Here is an 8,455-nt window from a genome sequence, read left to right on the forward strand (position 1 = left end):
TGAGCTTACATCCCTGCTTTTCAACAAAGGAGAACAAGAAAATAGAGAAAATTTGATAACAGAATTAAATTGTAAAGTTGTTTAAAAAACCGGAACGCAGCCATTACGAGTCTTGTTGGTATAGCTATACCACAAGCATTGTAGCCTGTAGCGCAACGTCAGTCTCGCACTAAAAAAAAATGACGTTTTTGCATGGGATTTTCATAGCGCCAGTATTGCAAGTTGTGCGGTGAGGCTAAAATGCTTGCGTTCCAGCCTATACCGACACAATCCGTTCCGCAATCTGAGACCAGTAGTTGTGAGTTTTGTGCAACAAAACTGTAACACAAAACTCATAACTAAACTGTTACAAAGTACACTAACACCCATAAACTACCTATGAACCCCTAAACCGAGGCCCTCCCGCATCGCAAACACTATATTTAACCTATTAACCCTGACATAGCCGCCACTAATAAAATTTATTAACCCCTGTTCCGCCGCTTCCCGACATCACCGCCACTATAATAAAGTTATTAACCCCTATTCCCCCGCACCCCAACATCCCCCACACTATAATAAAGATATTAACCCCTACTCTGCCGCTCCCCAACATTGCCGCCACTAAATAAAGTTATTAACCCCTAAACCTCTGGCTTCCCACATCGCCGCCACTAATTAAACCAATTAACCCCTAAACCGCCAGTCCCCCGCATTGCAAAAACTAAATTAAACTATGAACCCCTAAACCTAACAACCCCCTAACTTTATATTAAAATTACAATATCCCTATTTTAAAATAAATAAAAACTTACCTGTGAAATTAAAAAAAAACTAAGTTTAAACTAATAATTAAACTAACATTACTATTATACTTAAATTAAAATAACTACAAATTAAATAAACTAAATTACACATTAAAAAAACTAGCACTACTAAAAAAATTAAATCTACAATTACAAAAAATAAAAAATACTAAATTATAAAAAAATAACCAACACTAAATTATGAAAAATATAACAAACGAAATTATCAAAAATAAAAACAATGACACCTAATCTAATAGCCCTATAAAAATAGAAAGCCCCCCAAAATAAAAAACCCTAGATTACAATAAAATACCAATAGCCCTTAAAGGGCCTTTTGTAGGGCATTGCCCTAAAGAAATCAGCTCTTTTCCCTGTAAAGACCCCCCAACAGTAAACCCCACCACCCAACCTACCCCCCAAAATAAAAAAAACCTAACTCTAACAAAAACCTAAGCTACCCATTGCCCTGAAAAGTGCATTTGTATGGACCTTGCCTTTAAAAGGGCATTTAGCTCTTTTGCATTGCCTTTAAAAGGGCATTTAGCTCTTTTTGCATTGCCTTTAAAAGGGCATTTAGCTCTTTTGCATTGCCTTTAAAAGGGCATTTAGCTCTTTTTGCATTGCCTTTAAAAGGGCATTTAGCTCTTTTGCATTGCCTTTAAAAGGGCATTTAGCTCTTTTGCATTGCCTTTAATCTAAAAAAAAAAAAAAAACGAAAAAAAGTTTAAAAAAACCTAACACTAACCCCCGACGATCCACTTACAGTTTTTGAAGTCCGGACATCCAGGCAGCGAGAAGTCTTCATCCATCCAGGCAGCGTCTTCTATCTTCATCCAGGCGGCGCGGAGCGGTCCATCCTACAAGACATCCGGCACGGAGCGTCGTCTTTAACCTGTCGCCACCGTACACTGAATCTTCAATGCAAGGGAGCTGTTTCAAAATGGTGTCACTTGCATTCCTATTGGCTGATTTGATTTTTTAAATTCAAATCAGCTAATAGGATGAGAGCTGTTGAAATCCTATTGGCTGTTCAAATCAGCCAATAGGATGAGAGCTACTGAAATTCTATTGGCTATTCAAATCAGCCAAAAGAATTTCATTAGCTCTAATGTCTCACTGTCTAAAGCAGTATAGGACAGGTGTTTGTGACAACACTGCTGCCATATAGTGTTCCTCAAAAAAGTATAACTTTACTACAGAACTGCTGCCCTTTAGTGTGCATGCTCCTGAGCCTACCTACCTGCCTTTCAACTAATACCAAGAGAACAAAACAAATTAGCTCATAGAAGCACACTGGAAAGTTGTTTGCAATTGAATGCACTCTCTGAATCATGAAAGTTTAATTTTGACTTTACTGTCCAATTAACACTAGTACTTATTTAGGTACCTGTGTTCCCCATGTAACAATCATCTATTTGCCTAAATACCCATTTGTCCTATTAAAGAGACACAAATTATATTTTGTCTTCAATATATTCTCATAATTGCACAACATACATATTATAGGAGACCTGCGAGATTCTTAAAGAAAACTATAGATGTGCAGACACTCCCTCATGCATCTCCATTGCTTTGCCCATGGCCGCCCCTTTCTGTAAGGCTTTTTTTGTCCATTCTTAGCTCATTGTGCAGTACAGCCAATCAGATGCTGTACCACCCGTAAACAGTTAGCAGAGCCTGCTCCTAAACAGGCCGTTGTAGGTTTGTGATTGGCTGAGATGGAATGCTCACTGGCTAAGTGTTGTGTATTTGTTACTAGCTGTATTAGCATTACTAGTGCTTGGTCATTTAAAGGAGCAGTAAACACCTCAAAATATTAATATAAATTGTTTAATTACATTGTGTAGTAAACAACTTTGCAATATACTTTCATTATTTATTTTTTTCCTCCTTTCCTGTAATTTATTTCTGAATATTGTGGACTTTCCAATTTATATTACACCTGGAAGTACAGACACAGCTATATTCTACACAGTCATTGGTTGCACACTCTAGTGAGCCATTATAACAATTCCTAATTGGTCTCAGCAGAAAAGGTAACCTAAGTTACAATATGGCGGCACCCACTGCCTTAGGGACATTAGAATGTTACCCTTATTTTTGCAATAGTTAAACATCTAATATCATTTTTATAAATACATGTACAAAGTATAGCCTTTTCTTGTCACATACTCAGAGTGCAATACTAAACCACTATAACCCTTTAACTCTTTGTCTGATGGTTTGTAATTGATTTTAATGACTGAAGTCCCCACACTTGTCTTATTTGGGCAGTTTATACAGTTTAATTCGGAAGTTGAGGCATCTGAAAGAATAAGTTGTTCTAATGTTTATTTTTTATAGTTTTTAAGCAGTTATTTCATGTTCTATGCTCATATCACATCCCTTGTATGGTGTTGTATATATTTAACCTTTATTTTAAAAGAGACATCATATCCTGTGAGGCCTTTTTATTGCTGTTCAATATAAGGTGACTAAATCTGGTTCCTAGTCAGGAATGTCACCCTGAAGGCACAGCTGCCAGAATATCTTACCCATCATTAGTACCATAGATGGTAGGGTAGCAAGGCTTTGTTTCATTTGCCAATAGGAGCCTACCTGGTGTGTCAGGTAATTCAGCTTTGCAATACACTCCCTAGTATCTCATAGTATGTGTTTGATATAGCTGGCTCCCCAATTCAGCCTGTGGGAAACTATACTGGGGAATGTAAAGGCTCTTCTATGTGTGGGCTGGCAAACATCAGTGAATGTGCTATTGGCCATGAGGTCACATGTGGGAATAATTCACTTTTGCCTAGGAGCACCATTAGAGTTGCTACCTCAGCCATGTTGTTTTGGACACCTATGAGTTAAACATGCTGCATTGTGTGTAGAAAGGAACTTGTATTGTGTTTGTGGACAGCACTATTCATATACACTATACATGTTCCTCCCTGCACACACTGCAGCATGTGTAACTTATAAGTGTTCAGGAAAACATGGCTGAGGTGGAAACTTAGGCACCACACTATAAGGGTAAAACGGTTACTGCGTCTGTGGCTTGTTTATTACTAGGGTGACCATATTGCCCTTTAAAAAGGGACACATATGAAAAATACATATGTCAGGGCTGTTTTCAGGACTTTTGTATAAGAGCCCTGACATATGTAATTTTAATATGTGTCCCTTTTTAAAGCGGCAATATGGTCACCCTATTTATTACACAATAACACAGACATGTGCAAAGCTCTCTAGTCATTTGTATCATTTTAGGTAATGTTCCTTTAATGAATCACTTCTATTAGGTAAGACAATAATGTTCGCTTCTACTGCAGTAAAGACAATTGTATGAACATTGATACTATGTTATTTACAAAAGAGTCACAACAGTAATTACAAAAGCCATGTGACTTCATAATATTTTTATTACAAAATAAACATGAAAAAGCATTACAGCTTGCAAAATTATGTATTACAAAGGAAACACGACAAAATATTAAATGAAACTGCAGTAAAATACATTTTTCTTATGTCTATTACATCTAAATAAATCAGAATATTGTTTTGTAGCTCTGCAGACATTTTAATATAATTCATGAATATAAATCTATTTATTTCTATCACTTGTACTTTACGCCTTTCCATGGATTTACCACCATAAAAGCACAGTAAAATCATGAACTAATAAATTGCAATATTACTGTAACACAGGATATGACACAAATGAGAATTGTTTTTCTAGCTTTTGATTTAATAGATATTTACATCAGTGATTATTTAATTTTATATATAACACATGTGGGAAATAGAATGTTTGGCACAATTAGCAGTATCAAAATTTAGATTAGAAACAAAGGAATAATAAGGGATAATAAAAAAAAATCATGACCAGGGGGCTGTCAGAAAATGCTTAGAAACAAGGTAATCACAGAGGTAAAAAGTGTATTGGCTATGCAAAACTTGGGAATGGGTAATAAAGGGATTATCTATATTTTAAACAATAAAACAAATGAGTTGACTGTCCCTTTAAAGTTTAGTTCATAGTTTTATTTACTGTTACATATTTTCACAAACACCAGAAGTATCTGCAGATTTAAACACTGAATGATTCTATTTTACAGGTGATTATTGTTGCTGCAATCTATGGTGACACCTCTTAAACACGTGTGTAACTGTCACACTATCACAAAGCACTATAAGAACCAGTGGGGGTGGGCTTGAGGTGGCTGCAGCAATAGTGTCATTATTTGAGGGAGGGGACTGATGAAATGAGTGGGAGGTCCAGGTGATGTCAGTAAGGGGTGGAGGGAAGGAAATACCCACAGGGACAAACTCTGTCTCACAGAACTGAGTGGCTGTTTTGTTTAATACAACCAATATTCAAACAGGGACCAGAAGTGTGAAAAAATAAGCTCTTTGAATCTAGCCAGGAGCATCTAAGTCCAGTTACTGATATCTGCAGGGTGAGTAGCTGACTTTTTTGGTCTCATTTTTTCTCTTGTTCAAAGTTCACTCACACAGAGGAGGGTTTCAGCTATAGCCATTAATATTTCAGTTTTCTAAGCTTCTCTGTGGACATTGAACTACACAGGCTCAGATAAGATAATAGCAAGGTGTGACTAAACAAACAGAATTCTCATTATTATTGCCAACACACTTTTTTCATCTGTATGCTCTGTGATGCTCATTAAATTTGTTTTAAAGCAAATAATCAGGATAAATGTGGTGTGCAAGGGGTGCTACTTTGTATCATTGGATGATTCATTACAGCTAAAATACTTTTTTTTGTAACACACTGTGTGTTGTGTTTTTATTCAATATTGATACTGTTTTGTTTATGCTTGTGTTAATGTTTATTATACTGTGTGTGAATGTTATTTAATATTTATAGTGTTAATGTTTATTATACATATTTATACTGTGTGTGAATGTTATTTAATATTTATAGTGTTAATGTTTATTATACATATTTATACTGTGTGTGAATGTTATTTAATATTTATAGTGCTAATGTTTGTGATACTTTAGTTGCCTGAGTGTAGAGTTTATGCATTTGCTATCCATGCTTATAGAGTGGCATATTGGTGGCTGTGGCCATAAATATTGATTACCTTCAGTCATGTGACAGGAATGAGGGTCTAATCAACCTTAGTAATAGGGTCAGGTTCAGCATCTGTCTGTCTGTACGGACCCTTGCAGTTATTATGGATCACCTTACTGGTTGCTTCAGGGTGACCTCCCATTTACTAGAAACTTTGTAACCTTAAACCCCACAGAAAATAGACATTTTATATGTAATGTGATAATTGTGACTCATTGATCCAAATCTCTGGAATTAACCTAATTAGGTACCAGAGAAGGCTACACATAAGTGGTTATAAAATATGGGGGTGCAAACAAGGTTATTGCAAGCAACACCTCAAGGCTGGTTTTCTATGCACTGTTCCTACATATTTGTAATGTCACATCTTCCATAGAGCAATGGGCATGTAAATAAGGCACTAGCTTGCATTGCAGTTGGCACCTCTGAGTCTTTGGGTGCATAGCATCTTTTACACCCGCCTCTCTGGGGCTGCATCTTGTTGCTGGGAACTGTATTGCAGCTCTTTGTCATGCAAGGGGTTAATAGAACATGCTAGCGAAACCTAAGTCTCCCAATGACAGATAACTCTGACGTTAAACACATTAGTATTTTTTCCTACAACACAAATGCAGTAACTGTGGTGCGTATGCAAATCCTTTAGTAAAACATCAAATTACATATCTTAAAGACAAATCCATAGACTTTATTTAATGCTAAGTTTTAAAGACAAAAAATATTTTTTTACCAGCTTACAATATCTCATTAGCCTTTTGTGTTGTGTCTAAATATTGCAGCACCCAGTTATTGGTTGCTGATGTATGTAGGTAGGGTCAGTCTGCAGTATGAATGGATGGCACAGGCCCATTTGGAAGAAGGATAAGTTGTGAAAATAGAAATTCTGTTATGACTCTAAATAACATAATTTTATGTCTTATTGTCCTCTGTCCATAAGAGGACTTATTTCAACCAAGAGGTCCCTCTAAATCAAGCATCTCCCAGTTGTGGCCAGGGCCCATATAGAGCCCCTGAAATGATTTTATCTGGTATTAGACTTCTGCAAACTGAAATATAAGTATCTGAATCAGGAACATGTTTTTTACCTAGCAATAAAGGAGATGTGGGGATCTTGTAAATACGTCATTGTACAATAATTCATGGTGCTAGGCTAGTGGTGTATTTACATTATGTGCTGCACTAGGCACTGCACAATCTTATGCCCCACCCAAACCTTCCTCCTCCAATCATTCTAATTGTCGCAACCAGAGGTCAGGGACACATGTGAGGGGTCATGCACTCCCACTTGTCTACTGGGAATCATAGGATGTTAAGTGTGTGTGCATATGTTTGTGTGTGTATGTATATATATATATATATATATATATATATATATATATATATATATATATATATATACATACGCACGCACCGGCTGACTTCAGAAGGGCTAACCCTGCCACATATCTGCCCCTAATTGGCTTTATCAGATAACCAACTGCAAAATAATTCACTTTATACTAACTTTATGACCGTGGCTAATCTTGTTGACTAAAGACCAGATTGGCTCCATCAAATAGGGCAAATTTATTGGTGGAGTTTGGCAATTTAAAAAATTAATTGCAGTAGAAAGGATGTCAATTTGTTTTAAAAGTGTTAAGACTTTACTCATATAATAATCTATGGCAACACAAAAAATAAATGTCTTGTAATTACAAGGTGTTCTCTTTCCCTTTAAGAGCATATCAAAATAAAGCACCAATATAATATGCAACCCTTACACATTAGGTAAAGAATTGCACAGTACTACATTCAAAAGACATGAGCCATAAAAGGTATATTCTAGAGAACTGTGCCTCACGGTTTGCTATAAACTACCTTTACATGAGGTTATGGACTTGTGAGCTTGCATTCTAAAGGATGCTGCAGGTTCCCTGACCCAGTTACATACAATAGTTATTTCTCAGAGCAATGCTCAAACTCATTTACAGCTAACACTGACTGGTCACAATCAAATGAGATCTAGATTGTAAGTTCCCACTGGAATAGGGCCCTCAATCCCTTCTGTATGCGTTTGTAAATTTTGTCCTGTCTTTTACACGTCTTGTATTGTTTTATTTAAATGAATTGTACCCATGGACAGCGCTGCGGAATATGTTGGCGCTTCATAAATAAAGTATAATAATAAGATAAAAATACTAGAATTTAAGTGGTTTATTTCTGGAATGCTCTTGATTTGCAACTGCTTATTGTGTTGAGTGATATATGTAAGGCATTACATCGTTTATTGATGTGTTTTTAGTATCTATCTCGGCATTGTAATGATCAGAGGTGATGTCAGTGGTTCAGTAAAGAGATTATGTTTATCAGCCACACTCAGCACAATGACTTTTTGCCTGACTAGTGGGTATTCAGTAGATCTGCTTTGTGCGTCCTGCGCTTCACTGAATCTGGTCCTATTGCGCTGGCAGGAAGGAGGCTGATGATGCTGTGTGTGCGTTACTGTACGGATGTGCAGACCTCTCAGATGATTGCTAGTGAATCATCTACAGACGTGTTGCTTTTGTCTCAGGTGAATGAGGCATCTATGAAACAGCTTTTAAAAGTAGAA

The 8,455-nt window shown here is 36.5% G+C and overlaps 1 protein-coding gene across 2 annotated transcripts in view; it reads left to right on the forward strand.

Annotated features, from left to right (window-relative positions):
• Positions 1-5,086: 5,086 nt before the first annotated feature.
• The window catches only part of CARHSP1 (calcium regulated heat stable protein 1), an 83,787-nt gene continuing 80,418 nt past the window's right edge, over positions 5,087-8,455 (forward strand). Inside the window, exon 1 of one of the 2 annotated variants that reach the window (XM_053695233.1) lies at positions 5,087-5,230. The gene's annotated coding sequence lies outside the window, so the exon portion shown is untranslated. The remainder of the gene's footprint in view (positions 5,231-8,455) is intronic. The other variant, XM_053695234.1, reaches the window with a different exon arrangement.

This window comes from Bombina bombina, chromosome 11, assembly GCF_027579735.1.
Source record: "Bombina bombina isolate aBomBom1 chromosome 11, aBomBom1.pri, whole genome shotgun sequence".
In the NCBI taxonomy this organism is placed as follows: domain Eukaryota; kingdom Metazoa; phylum Chordata; class Amphibia; order Anura; family Bombinatoridae; genus Bombina; species Bombina bombina.